The sequence below is a fragment of the Ruditapes philippinarum genome, unplaced genomic scaffold, assembly GCF_026571515.1.
Source record: "Ruditapes philippinarum isolate M1 unplaced genomic scaffold, ASM2657151v2 ctg321_1_1_1_1, whole genome shotgun sequence".
Classification (NCBI taxonomy): domain Eukaryota; kingdom Metazoa; phylum Mollusca; class Bivalvia; order Venerida; family Veneridae; genus Ruditapes; species Ruditapes philippinarum.
Window position 1 is genome coordinate 146,749 of NW_026860898.1, and position 25,132 is coordinate 171,880.

The window sequence follows — 25,132 nt, forward strand, 5'->3', positions numbered from 1 at the left end:
TTTTTGTGCATTTTTGATTTGTTTTGCATTTTGATGATTTTATGTATATTTAGAATCTTTGTATTTATTTTATAACAATCTTGAAATTTATTTTGACCTTGAAACTTCTTAACCTTGAAATATTTTATCTCTCTCCTCTCAGCCTATTTGGACAAACCTCTTTTCTACAAAATTTATCCTAGACGAAAAATATTCAATCCATATAGTTAATGATTAATTATAAGTATAAAGATATATGTATATTTCAAGCTGTAGAAAGGCGAATACACAGTTAAAATGAATCACGTGACCAGGCGTGTCTCCCGTCATTCCATTTTCATTGGGCAAAGCCCATTAAAAGTTTCGTCCATAAATGCGTTTTTTTTGTGTCGCCATTTTTTGTACTTCTGTCACAAAGTTTAGTCATATCTGTTTTTGTTTCATTCTCATTTCTATGACGTCATTATTTCATCATTTTCTCATTCTATCTGTCATCTTTCACTGATTTCATTATTTCTTGTATTTTCATGTTTTCATCAACATAAAGTACATTGTGCATAATAGTGTGCCATTTGCTACATTGTTAACATATTATAAACTAAGCTATTGACAGTTGTTCTATTCTTAAGACTTTTTGTTAATGATTTGTCCAAATTGTTTGATTTAGAGATATTTTTACAGTATTTTTGTTTTACTAAAAACACCCATATAAGAACGACAACAGTTTATTGAATGCATATACTGTTAGAGTTGTTTAGAAAATTTTATCCTTAAGTTTTTTTTACTCAAAGAATTTATAATGATTGTAATGATTGGTCATCTTTAAGCATGTTTTGCCTTGTTTATGACATTTTTTTGTTGAAAATTTTGATTCATGAGAGAAACATTTTAGATTAATCCCTTGAATAGTATTTATGTTTTTTTTTTGTTTTGACTAAAAGGAAAGTGATATTTTCCAAACGTTTATTGAGTTTTTGTTGTTAGGAATAGAGCAAGGTCACTCATTCTTGACGTAATTTCTTTAAACAAAATAACACTGAGTGTCCACAGCTTAGTAATGTTACATATTTTTTCGCCTGTGATGTCCTCTGTATATATTATGTATATTTATAGAAAACAATTGTTCCAGGATGTATATAAACTGTTATTACTGTTTATATAATTATTACTATTGGTATTTCACGAATATCATGATTAAATAAAGAAGTCACATGTGACTATTTTTTCAATATATCCATCTTCTTGTTTTATACCGGAGTCGATCTCTTGAGATGATCAGGCAGTGTAAAGTACATAGAAAAATCCCATTCTGGACAAAACCTGGTTCATGGCATCTTTATTTTAAAAGATAAGTCGGCACTGCATAGACACATCTGAAAATCGGTGTGTTAATGATGTGCTAGCCATATAAATGTTCATCTGAAAAGAAAGAAAAACACATCAAAGGTTTCTCCCGCAAGGACAGTTGATATCAATGTCTTAGTGAAAGAGAGATGGGATCTTCTCAGCAAGTCCACTTTAGCATTGTAAAAAAACATAGCTAAACTTCTCATCAATAATACAGATTTAAGTGCAACAGAAAAAAACCTAGTACTTTTGTCTCCCCTTGTAAAAAACAAAAACACAAACGCTTTTAAATCTGTGTCACTAATGATACAAGCACGGATCTGTAAAATAAACCCGTGATACAAGTAAGGCCAAAACTGAACTAGCTCCCAGATTTTAAGTATTAATCAAACAGCTCTTTTTACATCAAAGATTTCTAAGAGAGAAAAAAATCGGTGTTACTGAGTATCAACATATGGTTACTTCCGGTAACAATAATTAACAAATGCGCAGAAAATGCGTATCCGGCATATTTTGTACAAACGAGCTCTGCACCAAATTGCGGTTACAGCACTAGCCATGGAATATGGTATGGGTATTTACCGTCTGCTTTCAAATCTCAACAAGGCAAGCTAATACCAACAGATATAAGTTTGGAATTGCTTTAAAGTTATATTACCTCTTAACAGGCAATGGGACGTTCCAGTATATTAAAAACAGGGCAAGTCCATTGCAAAAATTGAACATGTTAAAATCATATAAGACAAAAACGCTGAATGTGCAAACAATCCCCTATCATCACAGATGAAGACGAGTTACCGCAGTTTTACATTACATAGAAAACCTTTACAGCTAGATATAAAAATTACATCAGACAGGAACTATATTTTATAGCTATATAAGTCTCAAGATGGTCATCATAAAACAGCGAGGTCTCGATAACTAAGATAGAAAATCTTTGAAATTATGAAATAGGAGCAATTTGTTATCATAAAAGCACACATTACGTGTATATATGTATATGTTTTCGGTTAAAGACTAATCCATTGTGTGGATTTCAAAGTTGTATTTCATAACAAGGATCTCAAGCTACAATCCCGTGCCTACTTACGCTACAGGAACAACTATCATCATATAAATATTTTGCCAATAAAACGGGATTTATAACGGTGCCATATGGCGCTCGCTCAAGTCTGACCCATTTTTCCGGCAAGCAATTTTTCTTTCCGTCAATAATACAGTCATTTCCTTTCTCTCACAAAATATGGCCGAATTAATGGATCCCGCGTTCATTCAATTTTTATTATTCAACCTTTTTTGAGTTAATATATACATAAACACCTGCAGTGCTATAGTTATAATGTCATATAATCTAAAATGCGCAATTATGGTTTTTATTCCTCTAGTGAATGGATATTAAACCCTTGCCCTGACGGAACCGGAACTCTAATTTGTTGTAGCTCGTTGTTGGAATTTTGATATTGAAATACCTTAAACTTTGAATGGACCGGTCCAAATTCATTACTGGACAAATCCATTACATATATTTAGCAGGTTAAGGGTTAAATGAACGCACTTTTGAAAGCGGTTTATGAAAATGAAACATATAAATTCATTATAATACGGTGCTTTGCAAAGTATGCAATCATTAAAATATAGCAGCAGACGTGAATTTCCCCATTATTCGTTTTACTTATTGTAAAACTGATCTTGGTCAGGGTCTTTGAAATTCTATTTGAAAGACCCTGTCTTGGTGTAATGAAAAAGTGTACCAATACATGTTGGGAAAGTTAGTTTGCATATTTAAAGATTATTTTAACCTTTTTTATTTTCCACACATTGTAATGCAGTATTTACGCAATACATCAGTCTTTGTTCAGTGCAAATATTAACATTTCAGCTCTCTCACTGCTTTTGGCTGTTGTGCCATAGGCAATATTGCTACTTTGTATTTTTTTCACAAATCATGCCTGCTTTTAAATTTTACACATTACAGGCATGCTGTAAAAATTGCGCCGACCATTTTCATATATTAGAGTATTTGTGCATCCCTTGCCCATCGCTTGCAATTTTGCTGCACTTTGCACGCACAATGGTAATAAAGATATATGTCTCAAAATTTAACAAAATTCTTGCAAAAAATCATGGATTTATAAAATAAATATATATAAAATAATATAAACTATCTTGCCGAGCATTCTTTTTGCTATTATATCGGCCTTCTGCAACTTTATTGCATCATTGGATTGATTAGCAGTCAAAATTTTATGAACGTTTTCCTGGAATGTATACACATTAATAATAATGAATGAGCAGGTTTAATTTCTGTAACAGCTTTTACAAGTGATGTGCATCCCATAATCAATGATCGTATACATCTAGTGAGATATTTATATCCATTCTTTTATTATTGTTTTATTTCCGTGTATTGTAATCCTTTCGCACTTTTTTCATAAATTCTTCCGTAAGTTGCCAAGGATTCGATCAATAGGCGAAGGTATTGTGTTGGCGTACATCTATCTCAATGCCATCTTTTGATTAAAAAGAAATATATATATACGATACATACATAAGATTTTTAACCCTGCTGATTAGATGTCTTTAAGTTAATAAACTTTAATGTCATACCTTTCTTTATATAACAGCTGATGCTAATTACAATTTAAAGTGTCTAACAAAACGATGTTTCCATTTAAACAATCACTTTCTAATATTGTGATTTTGTGACAAACATTTATTTTACTTTACAGATTTATTCCATGCACGTCAAACTGTTCAGCCATTTAAGTTGCTTAACGGTTGCGTACAATTGTTTTAAAAATCTTTTCGTTTTACTTTGACGAAGAATAAAACTCATTTATTTATAATCATCTGCTACAATTTGCACGTGCATATAAGCCCGCGTTTAGAATGAGAAACCATCTGTTTGGCGTGTTAAAGGAAATATCTTGAGGTTAAAATTTCGGTGCATTCTCTTTTTTATCAAATTAAAGAAGCAGACTTTAATCAGTTTAATTCTATTCTAGGCGTTATCATCGAAGCAAATTAACATATACCTATTTTTAAATAAATACATTTTTGCTGAACTAGTAGGTTTGATAAATGTTACCGATAAACGCTACATTTAATTATATACGATCAACAATATTAATTTATATTACGGATCGTGTGTTTCTAAGACAGAGAACAAACATTCTCTAACCCCTCTCTGATACGATCAATTAATCTAAATCTATATCTTAATCAAATCAAATTAACAATACACACTAGATACAACCTTTCGATAAGGGCGAAAAGTAATGGGGCGTAATAGATTCTACTGGCAGTTAGCGTAGTACCAAAACTTGGCTTTCGTCCTAACTACTTTTCGACCCAATCCGCCGCTCGTGATTCGAAGTAAGGGGTTTACTAAAGATTAGTACATTATTAATCGGGTGAAATTTACAAGGATTAACCTATGCTTATCCCACAGATTATTACAACCTCTTATAAAATTAATTCCCTTAAGCTTCGAAGTGCTAAACATAATATGTCATCGGAAAATAAACTGTTTATTTAAAGTTCACCAGTCGATAGTTGAGTTTACCTTTGTTATATTGTTTATTCCGACAGAAACGCAATTTGTTTAGACAATTGTGTTTTAAGGGTAATTACTATGATATCTGCATTTTTGTTGTCATTAAGTGTACACAATTATTTCCTTATCAAAAGATCTGTAATTTGCAGAATTTTGTACGCCCTTGGGGTAAAATTACTATGTCGAAAGCGCAACAATGCTTAAAACATATTTATTACATATATTATATCAAGAACGTATTAATTTAAATTTCTGCTGATAAATACCCGCCAGAGGCACACGCGGAATATGTTTGGCGTAAATCGTGCATTTTTCCTAAGATAATAAAATGTTTAATTGGTAGTTAAAGTGTTCATTAAATGAATAGTTACATGTAATGAGCCAGAAATAATCACTCGCACAGCGTTCCTAAAATATTGGCAAAGCATTTGTGGTTTCCAAGGATATGTCACAGCTTTTTTAAAGAACAAATTTATCAAAACAAGACCTATACGCACCTATAAATTGAGGTTTTACTATGACAAACATCAAAGGACAGTAACCGCCTATTTACATTATAAAAATTAATATTTGACCTTCCCACTCGTTCAAAACTATGTTTCACTTCATTTCTTCAATACTTTCAATTCGAACGTAAATTCCATCCTGCAAAAAATAGCCAGAGGAAATATGAATAGAAAATTCATAAATCAATTTTAATTTTCTACATTATTTTTCAAATATTTAGAATGATATATATTTAGCTGATAAAAGAATTATATTTTTAGTCCATGGTTAATTCAAAGGTGTCTACCTAACCTTTGATCAAGATGGTTACAACCCTATCTAGGTAACGGTCATGTTCCCTCATACAACACCAGTTTCAGATTTGTTCAAACCAAGGCATCAGGCTAGTTTCAGAACGCGGGCTACATTTTGATATCAATATAAATAAATCGGAGTACTTGTTATACGAACGACCATTAGTAAAAAAAAATACCTAAACAAAGCCAAAACAATCTTTAATCATAGAACAATACAGAACTAAAACGTCACGGAATTCAGTTGTCACTATTCTTATCACGCTTTAATGGGCACGGATATTGGAATTGGACGATAAATGAGTCTTCAGGACTCGATAAAAATCGTCATGTATCGAAGTTTCACAACTCGCACGGCATTTTTCATCTGTTAAGCAAATATTACTAGGAATGAATACGGTATGAAATATGATTTATTTAGAGTATATTCTTGTATCAATATTTGATATAACAATTAGAATATTTTCCAATTAATTAAGACACACACACATACACGCGGTTTGATTTGTGTTCCGACCTTGGGACGATATAATCGAACATCTAATCCTATTTATTTATGAATATTATCAATATATTTTTGCCCGCGGAAATAATGTTTTTTTTAAGTTGTCACCATAACCCTATTAAAAGTACATATGTAAATAGGAATATTGGCGAGAACGTAAGTATATAGAACAATAAAAAAAAACTAGATGCATCCGCGTGATTCCCATCAAACCATTTATGTTCATCCGACTTTCAAATACTCGTAAATATATGATTTCCAAATTTCTGCGAAACATGAATTCATATACTCGAAGTACCTGATTCTAGCAGTGATGTACAGCTATTTCACCAAATACACAAAATAGGCTAGTTAAGTAATAAGCCATATGCCGCCTACCCCTACCTCTTTCACACATCTGTAGGGGTCCACACGTTTAAATAATGTTTATAGCCGTTTGTGGTGGAAAAACAAGTGCCAAAGGTTTTCGTAAAAATTTCACCTGAATAACCTTGGTCTTCTTTCAGTGAAGTTGAAACCCATTTCTAATATCCATTATTTTGTAATGTTAGATGAGAACAAAGAGCATTACACTTTACATATTTTCTAAATGGGCTTAACCTCGAATTAGATGTATCACTATGGTCAGTAAGACTTCTACACGTAGAATAAATATTGAATCTTAATAGATCTACTTAATTATATAGATCTACGAAGAATAATTTTTTTTCATTCATTTGACAGATCTACCATTAAAAACTTTATAAATGAAATATCATGTCATAATGGTTTATCATTTGAAATAGGCCTAGATCTACTTTTCAATATTTATCTTGATTTCCCGGTGTCCAGAAGATACAGAATGAAGCATTTTATAAAATAGTACAAACAAATAGATTTCGAATTAAAATACATGTAGATTCTATATCCTATTTAAATAGGGGTCTGGCTCTTCAAGTTTCTAGATCTACTGTTTAAACAATGAATAAAATGAAAACAATTAAGGTGAAAAGCTAGAGCAATACAGTAGAGATAACGAGAATCACGACTCAAGCTCTAGCTGTTTAGATTATTTACAACTAAAATTTTGTTCAAGATGTAACAGGATTATCACCATATGATTTTATCAATGACACAGCAAACATTTATCCATTTTAAACTCGACAAAATATAAAAGGGCCCTTGAAATACGCGGGAAATTGACACATGTACAACTTATAACGAATCACCACGCTATTTCAGTGACAATCAATATGAAGGGGAATTAGCTCAAGTGGTAGAGCGCTCGCTTAGCATGTGAGAGGGACCGGGATCGATACCCGGATTCTCCATATTTTTTTTTTAGTTTTTTTTTTTAAATGTTTTATTATTACTATTATTATTATTATTATGCTCAAGTGGTAGAGAGCTCACTTAGCATGTGAAAAAAAGGTACCGGGATCGATACCCGGATTCTCCAATTTTTTTTTTAGTTTTTTTTAAAATGTTTTATTATTATTATTATTGTTATTACTATTATTATTATTATTACTATTATTTTTATTATTTTTATTATTATTATTATTATTATTATTATTATTATTTTTATTATTATTATTATTATTATTAACTGATTATCATATTTTGCGGTTACGACCGGAATTGTAATACCGTTAAGTGAAATGTGTTTTTAAATGCACTATGACGATTGCATAAATCACGGATTTATATTACATATATATGTAATATAAATCCGTGCATAAATCAAATAATTTACTTTATCAATATTTTAATAAATTATTATCTATTTCAGTTAATCGAGAATTATAATTCCATTTTGAATATTAAACACATAGTTTGAGTATAGAACATGAACAAAAACATGTATTTATTCAAATGCGTAAACTAGTGAAATGCACAATTTTCACAAATAGCGGGTTATAGTGGGTTATAGTTAAACCATTTTCATGGGTTAAGAATGAATTGATAGTTAATTAAAGGTCCTGACTCTTCATGACATACCAGAAAACATAAAACCAGAAAAACAAACAAACCTAAATTATGAACTGTCTTGCCAGCGTTATCCGAAAAACTACCAGAAATTTTGGTCTGACCAGCTGTCGCCTGAACTCAGGACACATATAATTGAAGTCTCATAGTATATGGTACCCTGAACCGAATATCCATTTTACTCTGCGTCTGTAATTGGATCAGCCAAGTTCTTACTAGGTTAGCTATTAATCTAATTTTAATAGGACTTGCTCTAGCAATCTGTCATAAAAGGTTAAGTGCGTTTGTCGATACTTCGATGAAATTTAACTCATTTAGTTATTAGTTAATTATATTCCGTATGGAATAAACAGTTAAATATCAATATTCAGAAACTAGATCTATAAATATATCAACATTGTCTTTTTTGTAATTATATTTATTTATAAAGTGCCGCTTGTCATAAATGGCGTTTCTAAATCAAGGAAATGAACTCTGCAAATTTTACAAAGCACTGGCTATCAATATAAAATATGTGCGTGTACTGAATACATTTTACGTGCTATGTAGAATATAACATAACATGTGACATTGCCATTTTCTACAGAAGCATAACATGGCACATTGCCCGTTGTCACAAAAGCATAACGCGGAACATTGTCCTTTTCTACGCAGGCATAATGTTCAAGGTACATTGCCTTTTCTACAGAAGCATAACATGACACACTGCCCTTTGTTACAGAAGCATAACATAAAAAGTTGTCCTTTTTACAGAAGCATTACAAGGTACATTGCCCTTTTATATAGAAACATAACTTGGCATATTGTCCTTTTGTACAGAAGCAAAAAAAAAACAAACAAAAAACACCCTAATAACTTAACAAATTTGAAAAACAAACAAACAGAGAATATGTTACACACGTCTATATCAAGGAGAACAGTCATATTACATGTTTATATTAAAGTATAGTTTCCGCTTTGATATAATATAGAAGTTTATTAACACAATATCATATGACACTTAAAATGAACACGTTATGTGTAAATACATTCTGACAATAATCACACAGTATCATATTCTATTGCAAAGAAATTAACGTGTTAAAAATAGAATTATAAAACTCTTTAAGGGGTCTTTCTTGCTAAAACTTGAAGTATGACAATATTCAAAGAAAAATATATCAGAAAGATGTTGAGAACATTGAAGTATGTTTCCAGTTATGAAAGTTGTTGGTCTACAATTCATGCTAAGTGTATATCTATATAAGTTATAAGCCTGTAAATATATTTGTATATACCCCAAAGGTAAACTATATTTTTAATAATAGCTTGAACATCCTCAAAATATAAATTAAAGCATAATCATACTAGGTAATTTGGCCATGCGCCCCTTCCATTTTGAAAAGTTATGTTGTAAAGGGGTAATAATTTCTTTTCAACTCTTATATGAATGCACATGTTTGGGAAAAGGCCTAAGCCTCTAGATTTTGTGAAGAAATATCGCTTAATCTAAAATTGCTACTTTTGGAAGTAAATATTAAGCTGGGGTTAGATTATTTTTTTTGGAAAACTGCATGATTTTAAAGAAAAAATTTCATGTTATGTAAGGTGAGAAATCAATCACATGAGCGACAGTTCTAAATAGAAGTCGGGAATGAAGGAATTTGAAACAAACAAAGAATTCTTTAATAAGTCTAATAAATTGCTATTAATCATTGTAACTCTTCTTTAGAAATCAAATTGATGTACGAGAGACATGGGCAGGATATCAAATGTCATACAATTCAGGACTGAATAATTTTATTATTTAAGATGAACATCAAACTGATTGTCACAAGTATAGATACGTAAAGTTCTTTTAAAATGAATACTGGGATGCAATTCACTGCAAATAATGGATATGTAAATATGAGTTACCATTTATATGAAATTTTACATCAGAATTATATACATGTCCAAATTACAAATAAACTTTTGTTTAATTTAAATTAAAACATACTTACTTTAGATTTATTAATGATGCATATAAAGAGTCAAATTGGTAACTGTTCATTAGTGCAAAAGACGTATAGGCAATAAAGGGAACTAACTTTTGTAAAAATGTCGTTTACGTAATAAAGGGAACCAACTCAAAATTAAAAGAATTTACTGTTGTGTGACACAAGATTAGTGCATATCAATTATGCCCTTCCTTAAAGATTAACCGCTTTAATTGTAAAATTACACGCGGACAGTGCAGGTCAACTTTCACGTGATTCCATACATTTTACCAAACTACCCTTGAAAAATGTACTTGGTCATTGGAATTGCATAGACGATCATAAATATTAAGAGTATGGCATGGCGTGTTCCAGTCCTGATTCCCTGATTAAGAACGCCATCTTTGCATGCCTTGATAATCCGTTGATTACTTCTTGCATACTAAAGTTGCTGAAAAAGCAAACATGTTTTCATATTTAATGTGTTATTGTTTCCGATAAGAATTATCTAAGAAATGCTGTTGAAAGACACCGCGCTGTTCCATCAATCACGGATATTAGTGTTTGACTGTTTTCCCTTGAGTATAAACAGTTTTTCATGTTTGTTCTTTAAAAAATGGAATCACCTTTGTGTTAAAAAATGCATCTCGCTTTATTCACTTCTTTGCACACCTCGTTCATTTCTCTTTAATTGTACTCAAACACCAGAATGTGAATTTATAATTAAGAAACATGCTTTTAAAACAGTCACAGTGTCTGTGTTATAATTGCTAGACCTTTTGAGTTAAAGTATAACTTGTAAAACAAACTTGCTATGTTGATAGACATATCAAAAACTGAATTAATGATGCTCAAAGAACGGCATTAGAAATATATTCTCTTAAGCTACAGAAGTAAGAAAAACACAAATCTTATACATACTTAACAACAAAATCAGCAACAACAAAAAGCAACTAGGAACAAGCATTGTTTAGAAAGCATTTATTATTACATCCTCCAGCATGGTTGCATGATTTGGAAACGTATTTTCCGCAGCAGTATATATTATTGTAAATGTTTTATACCGTGCACCGGCTCTGATTAATTAATTGTTACGTGCAGACGTTTCATTGAAGTTATTAATGTTAACTATAACGCCATTTCGTGGAATCGTACCTGGAATTGTTAGGGTGTTTTTGTAGCATTTTTCTTCGTATTCTATATCATCACAAATCTTAATTAACGGAGGTGTGATCCGCAATAAAATTATTTTTTGCAGTAGATATTTACCGATAACACGAATATATTGCACAATTACTTGCAAGACGGTGTTTGTGGCATATACGAAATGAAATAAGATAATTTATTAACCTCCTAGAAGAAACACATTGTCTTGAGTATTGGGGTAACTGCTTATCAAGGGATGGGGTGAGTGATTTTCGAATAAAATTTATTTATTTATTTGATATAACACTTGAGTAAGTTGACATCTATTACTAGTACTGAAGCAAAAGCAGATGGCATTAGTAACTTAACTGAAGTTTTAAGAAGTTGCTCTTGAAGTATGGGGTCTAAGAGGGAACATAATTATATAAATTTCGGTACGGTTTTTCTAGTTCCATGCAGTAGTGACACAATATATTCTGTAATGTCTGATAATAATAATAATAATCGTTATTAAAACACAAACAAAATGAAACAATGGCCTTTCCAGATAAATTTTGAAATGTGGAAATAATTAGATATTTGAGGGATGTATCCAACATGGATTTCTCCTTTAAGGCCCGCACTGATAATCTTCAAGATAATCTTCAAGTAAAAAGAAAAATTAAAATGACATCGTCCGCAATTTTTCGAATGATAAATTATGAATCTATGGTAAATTACTTAGTTTCAACTTTAAATATTTGATAAAACCAATGATTTATTCTTTTTTTTTTACTTCTATTTTAATACTACATGAACTAAGTAAACATTTTACAAAAGATGCACTTTTAATGTTTATATTTTATGACAATATAATAATATAATAGCACCGTTCATCAAAGCATTTTCCCTCTAACTTTAAGTCTAATGGATTTTCTGTCTGAAGTACATGTAATTTAATTATATCATAATATTTCCCAATTATCATCATCAAGTAAATACACAGTATAAATTACAACTCTTGATAAACGACATCTCTTACTAGACGTCACTGATTATCAACAAAAAACGGGTTTTCATATCTATAAGCCACGGTGCTGTAAAAAACATAACGGCGTCTTTAATTTGTCTGTTATGAAATGCAATAATACTTTTAGAATAAGCACCAGACACTTGATTAATAGTTATCATTGTGGTAATTAAACGAAATACATTACGGTTTTTTATTTGTTCATATAATACTTATATTAACGGCAGTACTCTTTGTGTGGCGCCACTTACACTTTATTATTTTACATATCAATTATCAGTCATTTATTCCAATGAGTTGAAATACCCATAATGCAAAAATGTAACAAATTTCTCTCAAGGAAAAAAAAAGACCTCAAAGCATATAACATTCATTTAATAATTAAACGGTTATGTATATACATGTATACAGTAAAGCTGTATTTATATTGTGAAAATTAGAATATAGTCACGAACATCTTTTAAACATCCGTTACAATGCGGTAATTATTTATCAAAGGATTTGTTTTTTTTTTAAAGAAATAGGCGGGCCTGAAAGATATTGCAGATTTCATTTTTATATCAACATATTTCATAAAACGTGAGTCTGCGATTTTCAACTACAGGATATACTTGTTCTTGTTTTGATTGTCCCTGAGCCATTTTCCATATTTAGATTTTTTTACTCACAACAACAGACTTAAGAAGCCAGGACAGAGCCCCACTTCATATTGATGTTTTTTGTGGGTTTTTTTCTGCTTCAATATTGATTATCGAGGATTGAACCCTGCTGGAGTCAGTGTTGTGGTTACGAGAGGTGTTGCACTTTCCAAGGTACTAGTATTTTATAAACAGGCTTATCAACCAAAATCTGCAATTTTCAACATATTTTTATTGTTTTCATTTCACTTTTTACAGATTTCCCTGTTCCAGATTTTGTCAATATTGCAAATGTAACACTTGACCAGTATTATATATACAATGTTATTGGTAAAATTTTATCAATATGATACATACAATGTAAATTGCAAATGTAAAATTTGGTCAATATGATGTATACAATGTAAATTGCAAATGTAAAATTTAACCAACATGGTAATTATATACAATGAAAATTGCAAATGTAAAATTTGGTCAATATGATGTATACAATGTAAATTGCAAATGTAAAATTTAACCAACATGGTGATTATATACAATGAAAATTGCAAATGTGACTTGGATCATTATGATAATAGAATGTAAATTGCAAATGTAAATTGCCAATATCATTGTATTTCATGATATGAAATATTGTATTAATATTCAAGAGGACTAGAACTGCACTTACATTTATATATAATGATCTCCACTTACAACATCACATAGACTAGTATAATTATACTGACTTGCCAAGCATGTAACGTTCCTAAGTCATAGAAACGGGACACGTTGGTACACACATAATGAAAATATATTCCATAGTTTATTGAACGAGACATAACATATAATTGTTCTTAACGAGATTGCACCCCTACTCGTCGGTGCGATGGTTGTAAACACTAAGTCTTATTCATACTGTTTTAAATAAGTCAGTGCAAACTACCATCTATGGTTTATCTGTAACTTCAATGGCTAACAAATAGCTTCAGGACTTGATGTTTTCTCCCATACTGACCGGAAACAATTGACACGAGCTTATACATATATATGGAGCGCTAACAACGCCAACACACGTTTTCCCGAACAATCCCAAAATGATTTTATAATGCCAGTGCTCTATTTTTACATTTGAACCCGGATTTATAGAAAGTGCAGGTTATCTTCTCTTCTTATTAGATTAATATCATGGTGAAATAACATTTATATTCAAATTTCACTTGTTTAGTAATCTCATAAATTTATATATATGCCATTTTTTATTAAAATTTCAGATGTATAACCATCATGTATACGGTAATTTATATGTGCCCGTTCCATAAACCGTGAGTATAATTACGGCAGAAATTGGCTTATAATCAATCCCGGATTATTGTAATATGTTATTACAATGTCTATTTACTCTTCTCTTCTGTATGTTTAAAAAAAGTCTATTATATCCCGGGGTGAATGTAAGACTTTAATACTAATTATCACACGAGAATCTGGAACGCGTTCGAAGAGAAACAAATCAAATATTAAATACAGAAAAGCAGTTTTGAATCTGAATAAGATCTGTTTTGTGATATTTTTCAGAGATAGTAAATCTCATAACTGACATAAAACGAGGAATTTAACGATATGGCGTCGTAACCGTACTTGTTATTTTTGAAATTGACCTCTTTTAATTTGAAGGTCAACGCGTGCTTTGTCATAAACAAGGTTAAGAAGGTGCATAGAACAATATCAATACTGATTACCAGTGATTCTATTAACTTGATTGCGTTTAAGTGTAAGAATTGTTTGCTGCTGCTAAATTTTGATAATTTGACAGAAAAGAGTGCAAACACAGGTACTAGAGTCCGGTCTATCAGTGTTGGACGTATTTACATTCACTCGGTAATAATATAATTCAATATGATACAATTGCGAAACATGTACCTTTTCCAAACAAGTTTTATTGCAATCCTTATTTTAAGAAATTCACGGTATTAATTTTCTAACGTTTAAAAATTATACAATATTTTCCCCACGTGATAAAGCACCGTTTGTTATTTTTGTTGTTTTTATGCTGAATTTCTGAGCAGCCGAACTTCTTTCTTTCACAAGGGTCCGAGTTTTTGTTTTCTATATGCAAAGAATACGCATCATATTCTATTCCCGAAAGTACACAACATGTTGAGATGAGGAGTGTAGCATGCTACAGCAGTCAAAAATAGAAAGGTACCACTCCATAGATCACTCAGCAAATCACTAAGTTTCGATTGTTCTTGTATAAATAACATGCTTTTAAAAAATCAGATTGCTTTGCGTAATTCAAATCTCAAGGAAAACTTCAGAGGTACATAAGTACTTTGTTTGATCACGTGATCAAATGCCAAAACACTCCACATATTTTCTTCCTTGACGATAGTAGATTTCTTGCTCGCGTGCCAAATATTTGTTTGCAATTTTACGCAGAAATTTAGTAACTCTCCTATGCATGCAGTATCGCATCTGCTTTATAATTTGAGCCGTGTCACGACAAAACCAACATAATGGGTTTGCGACCAGCATGGATCCAGACCAGCCTGCGCATCCGCGCAGTCTGATCAGGATCCATGCTGTTAGCCTACCAACTCTATTACAAGTGGAGAAACTGATAGCGAACAGCATGGATCCTGATCAGACTGCGCGGATGCGCAGGCTGGTCTGGATCCATGCTGGTCGCAAACACATTATGTTGGTTTTGTCGTGACGCGGCTCATTTCATCATGTTTACAGCCATTCAGTAATAGTAGCATTCTTTTATTTTTTGTTCTACATTTTTCAAAGATTCTTTTGATATTTGCCTCGGAATGCCAATGGGAACTGCACAAAAGATTTCTTGCGTACTTTCCAATACTACGTGCAATAAAATGGCTCGGGGTTGCTGCCAATTTCTGCCGTGCAAATGAGTACCAGCATTTCCCAGGGTTTCAAGACCTTGACTTTAATTTTTGAAGACTCAAAGACTTTGAGGCATGCATTGAAGCAGCGTGTGCACCACATTGTGTAGATAAAAAGCGAACAACAATATAAACCCGGAATGAAAGTTATATTTTCGGCGCGGAAGGAGACAAAATGGAGAATAATGTATTGCAGAGAGCTCTGTCTGTACGTAAGTTGATCATATAGTAAGTTTAATTAGATCATGATAGCATAAATATGAAAAACAAATCTTAGACACTTTTTTCAGTAATAATGAAGGACGTTTATCTGCAAATACCCATTACTTATTTTTAAACACAACACTGTTTATGATGATATATTGATTTCGTTTAAGAATATTTCGCCTCATTAACTGAATTGCGCGCGCGGTTATTTCCAGCCAGCTATAATCAAGGAATTTAATTTTTCGGATTTCTGCTAATGATTAAGATTTATGGCTAAATTTATTTTTTTTTCTTCAAACGAAGCTCACATTTTCCTGTAAAATATTCATGTGAGTGCAAAAGAATTGAAAGAAACATGAAACTTTCAAAAAACAAAGATAACCAGGAAAAAGCATCATCAGTTTAAAAATTCTTAAAAAGCTAAAAAAGTTAAAACAACTTGTAGGTCATTGCTTGGCTTTCACAGATCTACAACTTCACATATGTACAATTGTTTATTAGAAATTAATTCATATAAATATTACCTAAACCTACTGACAGATGACATAGTATATTATCGTAAATAGGTTAATATGTCATAACTAACAGCGTCATTATCTTAGAACATCAAGCGAAGCTCTGAATAAAGAATTACCCAATGGACAGAAACAGTCCAATAAAATAACCCTTCATCTCTGTCTGGGTAAGATGCTATATCAAGTTATACATAACGAGCATTTATAGTTTTGCAGGCCAGAAATTCGTTTAATATTATCAAAGTTACATACTGTATACCATTTATTTTGGGTAGTTCAGAGTAATGACTAAAGATAATTTTCACATTATTACGAAAAAATTAGTGCGCATTCACGACCGTGTTAATATAATTGCCAAAAGAAATGTAATGTACAGGTCAAACGAAGTTTCATGTAATGACCAAAAATAGTGTGATGTAATAACCAAAAGTAATATGATGCATTGGTGAAACTTAAAATGTGATGCAGTGGCCAAAACTAGTCTGTTGTAATGGCATAAATAGTATAATGCCATGGCCAAAAGTAGTGTGATGTGTTTGCTAAAAGTAGTGTAATATAATTGTAGAAATGGAGTGTTATGTAACGTTAAAATGAAGTAAACAGTTATGTCAAAAGAAGTGCCATATAATGGCTCAGAGTAGTTTTATGAAATGGCCAAAGAGGTGTAATGAAATGTCCAAAAGAAGTGCGATGAAATGTTACAAGGAAAGTAATCTGATGGACAAAATTAGTGGTCAAAAGTAAGGTGATGTTGTCACAAAACATATTGTGATGTAATGACCAAAGTACATGTAGTATAATAGCTAAAAGTATTGTGATGTATTGGCCAAAATAAGCTTGATGGCAAAATATCATGACATGTTATGGCTAAAAGTAGTGTGATGGAATAGCCAAAAAGAAGCATAATGTAAAGTATGGCGTTATGGCCAAACTATATGCCAAAATACAAAATAATTTGTATTTATAACAAAAAGCGTTTAATAAAGTTTAAATGTTAAATGTCAACGGTTTGAAATTAGATGATCACGTCAATTATAATATTGAATGGTAGATTACACAACGTCAGTCAGAAACAAAATATCTTAATTTATATAATAATTACATAGTTATAAAATTGTCTAGGAAAATTGTTAAATAGATGCATTGCTTTGGTTTTACCATGAAACACATATTGTCTCAAGTTTTAAGCAAATTCATTGCATTTTATTTAGATTTCAATTCTGCATTGTTTCATACAATTTAACCTCAAATGCTTCTGGCCAGCCGAGGGCAAAGTAATTGGTTAGAACTATTTAGAAATGACATTGCAAATATTAGCTTTAGCTTTTTATATCGTGTAATGAGATGGTGTCTAGTAAATCATGTTGACAGTATCTTGCAAATAATAAATAATTAACTGAAATCTCGGTCAGAATAAGTTTTTTTTTTATTTTAGATCTAGCTAAACTTTCCGGGTAACAGCCTGGATGAGTACATATCATTTCCCTAGTAGGAACAAAACTTCCTCTAGTTATCAAAACGGGATTTTACGATAGCAATAATTTATCAGAGAGAATCTGCGAGTGTTTGGTATTTTTCACACGCTTCAGAATGTATTATCTTGCACGATCTCCCAGACGGGTAAATCACATTCTACGTATAACAATAAAAATAGAGAAAACTCTTAAGAACATATAATGGTCTTCACAACGTGAAGTTTATGTCAAGATATATTATGCAAGCATCTGTGTCTCTGCGTTTGTTTGTTCCAGGCACGTGGCGCGTTCACCGCGGCTCGTGCATGGCGGCAAGTACATAGCGCACAAATAACAATTTATTACTCTTTCGACAAGTGTTTCTCTCAAATGACGAGATTTTTTGCATTTTTTGAAAAAAGAAATGCAACAATTTGTAATTCAGGGAAAGAGTATAATATGAAAGTGCTTCGAATCTCATTAAGAGCGCGTATTCCCAAAGGGGTAACATTACGACATAGATTAATTGAAATGAACATTAATCAAAATGCGCAGACTTAACTCAGATGAACGCAAAAACTGTGCAAATTTCACTTTGATTTATGCCATTTATCAAACAGATTTACTTATGAAATATATCATTTTTCGGCTGTTAATTCAGCAGTTTTATAGAGTGTATGATATAGGATCAGAGGGATGTTTTTGTATGTCATGTACGTTGTGTACATACATTAGAATGACCTCTGTAGAACATTTTTGAGCTAGAAATAAAAATTGCAACTTGTGCATGAGAGGACCTTTTGCACGCCAGTTAAAGGGGTGTTGTTGTGAAGGCGCGTTTTTTTGTCTTGCAATGCAGTCAGAAACTAGGTCAAATAAGTACAAATAAGACAAAGGTGCAAAAACAATGAATAACTATCAAATATTCTCATTAATAATCTTAAACAATGCCACGTTTTTCCATGAAATAATTTTCATACAGCTTCACGTATCACACAAGAATGTGTTAGTTGGAGACAGTTAAAGAATAAGAACATTCCGATGTTTTTTCAATTCCGGGTAATTCTAAAGGGAAGTAATGGGCAATGATCCGATTTTAACTTACAACAGATGCAACCTTTATCAAAAACTTTTACGTTTTACGATAACAACTAGAAAATTGTGTAGCTAATGAAGAAAAAACAAACTGCTAAGATAGTTCCTAGATTTTCCCAGAAATTTTCATAGTAAAATATAATTTGGCCTCAGTGTGAATTACGAAAGCTTGCCAATATCATACGGAGCAGTATCTATAGAAAGTAAAAGTTTCAATTCTGCACATTTTGCCTGCAAGGCAGACATTTAATGTACACAAGGAAAGGGAAATTATCCGAAGTTATCCGAAACTTTATATTGTAAAATAAGCATATGAAATTCGTAACGCTTCCACGGGCAAATTTTGCTACACATGATTGGACTTCATGAATATCGTGCCGTAAAAATGTTACTTTAAAATGAATAAAATGGCTTTGATACCGAGTATAACCCGGAAATAGAAATATATATACATATAGAAAGCGTATATAATATTTTCAACGACTTGCATGAATTTGCAAAGATTGTTTACGGATGAAGGAAAGGCTTTTTAGCGTGGTTATTTAAAATCAATCAATTAGCATATATGTTGCATATAAAAATGAGAAGAAAGACCAACAAGGCAAAGGCGACGCTCACAGAACGCAGCCGACACAACAGCAAATGAGCCGCGTCACGACAAAACCAACGTAATGCGTTTGCGACCAGCGTGGATCCAGACCAGCCTGCGCACCCCCGCAGTCTGATCAGAATCCATGCTGTTCGCCTTCAAACTCTATTACAAGTAGCGAAACTGATAGCGAACGGCATGGATCCTGATCAGACTGCGCGGGTACGCAGGCTGGTCTGGATCCATGCTGGTCGTAAACGCACTATGTTGGTTTTGTCATGACGCGGCTCAAATATGTTGCATGTTCTAGTTGCTCTCTAGTGTAAAAGTATCAAAGAACAATTTCGGCTTCTGTTTTAAATTTGATCCGATTCGCAGCATACGTTCAAAGCATACACATCGGGTCTCCATTATTTAAATGACTCATTTATACGTTTTCTAAATATTTCCATCATTCGGCAAGAGCTTTCATACACACAAAAAATCTTTAAAACCGTCTTGATTTGCACACAATGTGCGTTTGAAAACCCCTCGACGTTTGTGGTGTAAGTTGATAGCTTCGGGAACTAGCTGCACGCGCCATTCAAAATTTTATTACAGAAAAAAAGTTCGCCTCTCTGCAGTAAATTTGTTTTACAAAGTACAGTCGTTAACTCTTCAAGATGGTAATTGTCAAATGAATGACGCAAATAAGTGTGCGGGGTACACGTGTGAAAATCGTTCAGAAATCTAGATATACCACTGAGAAATGGAGTATGAAAATGTTAAAGGATCTTGAAAAATCTGCAGAAAACCATTAATCAAATTCTGTCTTTTGGCTATTATCATGTTGATAAATTTATATGTAAAACATATGCGCATTTCTATTCCTGCAAATACTTTTCTTACACTTATATACAGTAAAGAAGTAATGAAATAAAAAAAAAAGCCAAACATGCTCTTACATGTCCAAAAGATAAACAGTCATTTCCTAGGTATTTCAAAATGGCCAAGGGATTTGAAGCATGGTATAGGTAAAAAGAGTGTTCAAAATAGTCGCCGTGACTCCGCGTCCTGGGGTGTTGATGAGGTCCTTTAGGCGACCTAAGGTGTTCTCAACTCGACCCTACGGCGTCCATGTTGTTTGCTGTGCGTTCAAGGTCGCTCAGGGAGCGAAGTAAGATCGCAAGTCCGGTGTGAAGGGACCATAAAAGTATGACAGTTTTTAGGAGTGACTTGATCCAAAACCTAAATTTGGATGAGGTGGACTCTACTTAGCTTGGGTCAAGCCTTTTGCGGAATCACCGAGTGTGATCCGTTTTATATTAAAATCAACGAGGAAAACCAAAGCAAGTGATAGATAAAGATACTCTTAAATTGTCCTCTTAAAACTATTGTATGTTATATAATTTTTTCAAATTAAGTCTTGCAAATTTTCTTGCACGATGTGATCGGACTTTACACAACAGAAAATACTTGAAATATTGACATTATTTTACAAAACATACGAGTATTAAATACATGTACTCATATACATTCATAATGGATACATCTAAATTAAAAATAATTGCAATACAACCAACGGTGATAGCATTCACAAAACAGAATCAAAGTTTAACAATTTAAAAGTCCTCGTATTATTTTTTTAAAGGAACAATGCATGTTTCTTTGATGGTTTTTACATGAAAATTGATCGTACAGCTATATCAAAACTTATTTCAATATTAAATACATGTACACGTATACAATGGATACATATCAATTTTAAATGATTGCAATACAACGGAGAATATCTTGAAAGTTTAACAATTTAAAAAGTTCAGGTTTTGTTAATAAAGAAAACAGAAGTGAAAACCAACAGATCAGGAGTTGAATGAGTGATAGAAGAACAAACAAAGTTCTTTCCCACAACACTTCAATTTGCCAAACATAAAAAGAATCTGCATTTTTTCCACCACACATCACATTGTCAAACTAAAACTGAAACTAACAGGTTTTATTTTCAAATTTCCGAAGCCACTTAATTACATTTCATTTGCTGCCCGAGTATTTTTGCCCCTCATTTCAATTTAATTACGCTCACTCGAATCACTTTCGTAACACGATTGACTGATGCTATTAATTATTTAAAAGCAACAATAAAAGCTTTAGAGAGGGTCGTAAAATTCTAATAGGCTGATTATTTCACGTAAGATGCAGCCATTTTTCTTCGGTGACATCATGTTTATGTCAAATACGGCAACAAAAGCGGGTAAATTGTCACTTGTGTTCCTTGAGTCTTCAATGACACAATTAATTTTGAGTTTGAAGAAGTGATCGATGAATTACTCGGCGTGTTATTTTGCGGAAGTCAGTACTTCGGTCCAAAACTGATTACTTTTTTGTTATCTGTCCCAATATGACGATAGCTTGTTACAATAAGATTGCCACTGATTCATCATGAATACCTAAAATGAAGCGAACAATATTTTTGTATTCACCTTATGTTGAAATAATTTATGGAATGATAAATAAGTAAATCTCAAAATTATGAAAATGATACAATCGAACGCGGAGCAGATCGATATGGCCAGAAAGCAAATCTTGCTTCAATCTGATGTAAGATATCAGAACATTTTACAATATTTTTGTTGCTTATTCATTGAACATAGCACAGTCTATCTAATCTCCTATACAAACAACAAGCATGTCATTTCTCATTTCTTTTTTCTTCTGTCAGGAGCGGAAATTATATGTCTAAACTACTTGAAATTGCTGGTTCTATCCGGGTGCGCTTGTACCCTGAAATAATGCTTAGAATAATATTTTAAAAGAACACGGATCCATAACTACAAGGTCGACATTAAACAGTGCTTTGAAGGATGTGCAAATACATGCTAAACAGATATTGTATATTATCTAAAAGATCATACAAAAACTTCAAAGATGAAAAAAAATATCTCACTGTATTTTGTCACGCTGTAATCGTTTTGGTATAATATATTTACGAATGAGACCTGGTGTCGACCAATACGTGATTAATTATGCTAACTAGATTCAGTAACATATGGTTAACAAATTGATAAATTAACAAATCAAGGCCACACGCAAGACGGCACTAATAAAAATAATAGCCATACCGTACATGTACAAGTGTTCATTTAAAATCACCATCATCATCTTTTTATGAAGACACGATAATCATAATTATTGTAATAAGTTGGTCGGAAGACTACACATATGATACCACATATACATATGATATCGCATGGCTTATTCGACCTTATATGAGTGACATTTTTTTAAACAAATATTTTTGTACAGCTTCAAACGTAAGATCCCTTTTTGAAAAGAAAAAAGTTTTGTTTTAACATAATAAATAAACAATATAAATAAAATGCTATTTTTTTCTCCTTGCTTTTCTTTATTTCATGACATTCCTTTTGTCATTATTTCTATTTCATAAAAGCAATACATTAGCATTTTACACAAAGTACACATAATTATATGTATGTCTTTTTCCAGTCTTGCCCTTTGTTACAGCAAAAAGAACCCTTAAAAATCACCACTGTAGACCCAATCCAGCATCTGTACACGCACATAATTGCAAACCTTATACTACTGTTTGCAAAAAATGAAAATCCGTAAGACCAACAATAAGCATTTTTAAATGAAACGAATATTGTAAGTCCACTACAAAAAGAATGACACACAAATACGCAATAACTGGTTGCTTAATTGTCTACAGTTCTGGTGTAAATTATCATAGTTATGAAATCAAAGCATATCTCTTTATTATTTAGTTTTTTATTTCTTTTTTTCTAACAAAGCGACTTGTCAGTTATTCGTGAGTGATATGCCATCCTGTTATATCAAGTCATTCACCTGTAAAATATATGACCTAGAATAACAAAGATGTTGATAAATAATTGTTTACTATAATAATTGTACTTTTCCTATCATAGATTGGGCTCAAGTTTACAGGTATTTACTATATTTGTGCTAAAAATAGCTCATAAATATGTAAACAACCTTTGACGTCATTTGGAGAACTATGCTAGTAGACTTCGCTGTACAAAAGCATGTATTGCTTAACGTTCTAAATTATCACTTTATATTAAATGAATATATTTATAATGAATATAAAAATGAACGTTACATGAAGTCTTCCTCAATGGTGCTTTTTATCAAACGCTTAAAAGCAATACCAAGAAATTTGCCTTCGCGAATAAATGTCAAATAAAAATATACAAGCAATTGTTGCTGCATTCATATTGTTTTCCCAGCATTTACAATGATTTTTACAGTGTATCTGTCAACGTTAAACAACATTTATTTCCAATCTACTTCTTATAACACGTGCCAGAATTGTTGTTGTGACAACGGCGATATACTATTTGACACACTTACGTCAGGTGCTATCAATATCCTCGAGAAAATCGTTCTACTAGAACAAGAGCACGTGAGCACGTAATTTATTACAGGAAAGTAAGTGCAATATTAGCAGTTAACGTCGGTACTAAGTAATAACATGGTAGTTAGTAACTTACTACAATATTGCCAGTAAACGCCGAGTATGTAGAGCAACAAATAAGTCACAATAACAAAATGGTTTGTAAATGACTGTTCCAACAGATCATACGAGGTGAGTTGAAGAGTTCTTTGGGAGTTTCGCCACTTTTCAAACACTATATGTCATTTAATGTAGGACAGAATCTCATTGATAAGTCATATATTCTGAAACCACTACTTACTTGACAGCAGGACTTTCAAATAGTTGGCATTTTTGTACTTGAACCATGCGCAATGGATTGAACAAATATGCCGCACCATTGCCAATAAAATGTAAGAAACGAAATAGTTTTTTTTTTTTCAATATTTAAAAAGTGAAATGCTCTAACTGATATTTTTATCGAGAAGTTAATATGCTAAATAAGATTCAGACCTGATACTTTTGTTGACAGGGTTGTTACATTTTTTTCTGGTCCTTCAGGATCATTGGTTTCAATTCTTGTTTGTGTTCCTTAAACCGGTGCTAGGGGGCGTGAGAGATGTTGCACTTTTCAATAATTATCTCTCATGAACAGACTCAATCAAACCGATTTAGCAAATTTGTATCCATTGCTCTCCAGAATTGACTTGTTAATAAATGAAAATTTGGTAAATGTATGTAATTTCATTAAAATATCAAAAAACAAGTTCAACAAGGAAAGGTGGCATTCCATTAACGCATCCCTTTACACGACCCTGCAGCACAGGACTACAGACAAGCAGGACACCAAACAAAAAAACAGGTCAGTTGGGTATGAAAAAAAAAGACTGATATACATTACACTTCCATACATATTACCAGATATTTCTTTTATTTTGCGGAGAAACGTTGTATCGGTTTTTCGCTTGATCTTACATATATATCTGTAAAATTGTTGTTGATTAAAGTCCAAATAATTCTATTAAAGGCCAAAGTTGATAAAAATTGTCATAAAAATCCCTTTATTCATCATATATTAAAACTATATTAAC

The 25,132-nt window shown here is 32.0% G+C and overlaps 2 long non-coding RNA genes and 1 other non-coding gene across 3 annotated transcripts in view; 2 read left to right on the forward strand and 1 right to left on the reverse strand.

The window, feature by feature from the left end:
• Window positions 1-10,201, reverse strand: LOC132713793 (uncharacterized). The gene is made up of 2 exons (XR_009623485.1): window positions 10,138-10,201; window positions 1-1,398 (listed from the first exon to the last, which is right to left on the reverse strand). It is a non-coding gene; the product is annotated as an uncharacterized LOC132713793 (long non-coding RNA).
• Window positions 7,425-7,497, forward strand: Trnaa-agc (transfer RNA alanine (anticodon AGC)). The gene has a single exon. It is a non-coding gene; the product is annotated as a tRNA-Ala (tRNA).
• Window positions 10,202-15,682: 5,481 nt separating the features above from the next.
• The window catches only part of LOC132713797 (uncharacterized), a 30,948-nt gene continuing 21,498 nt past the window's right edge, over window positions 15,683-25,132 (forward strand). The window contains exon 1 of the long non-coding RNA XR_009623486.1: window positions 15,683-15,999. This is a non-coding gene — a long non-coding RNA (uncharacterized LOC132713797). The remainder of the gene's footprint in view (window positions 16,000-25,132) is intronic.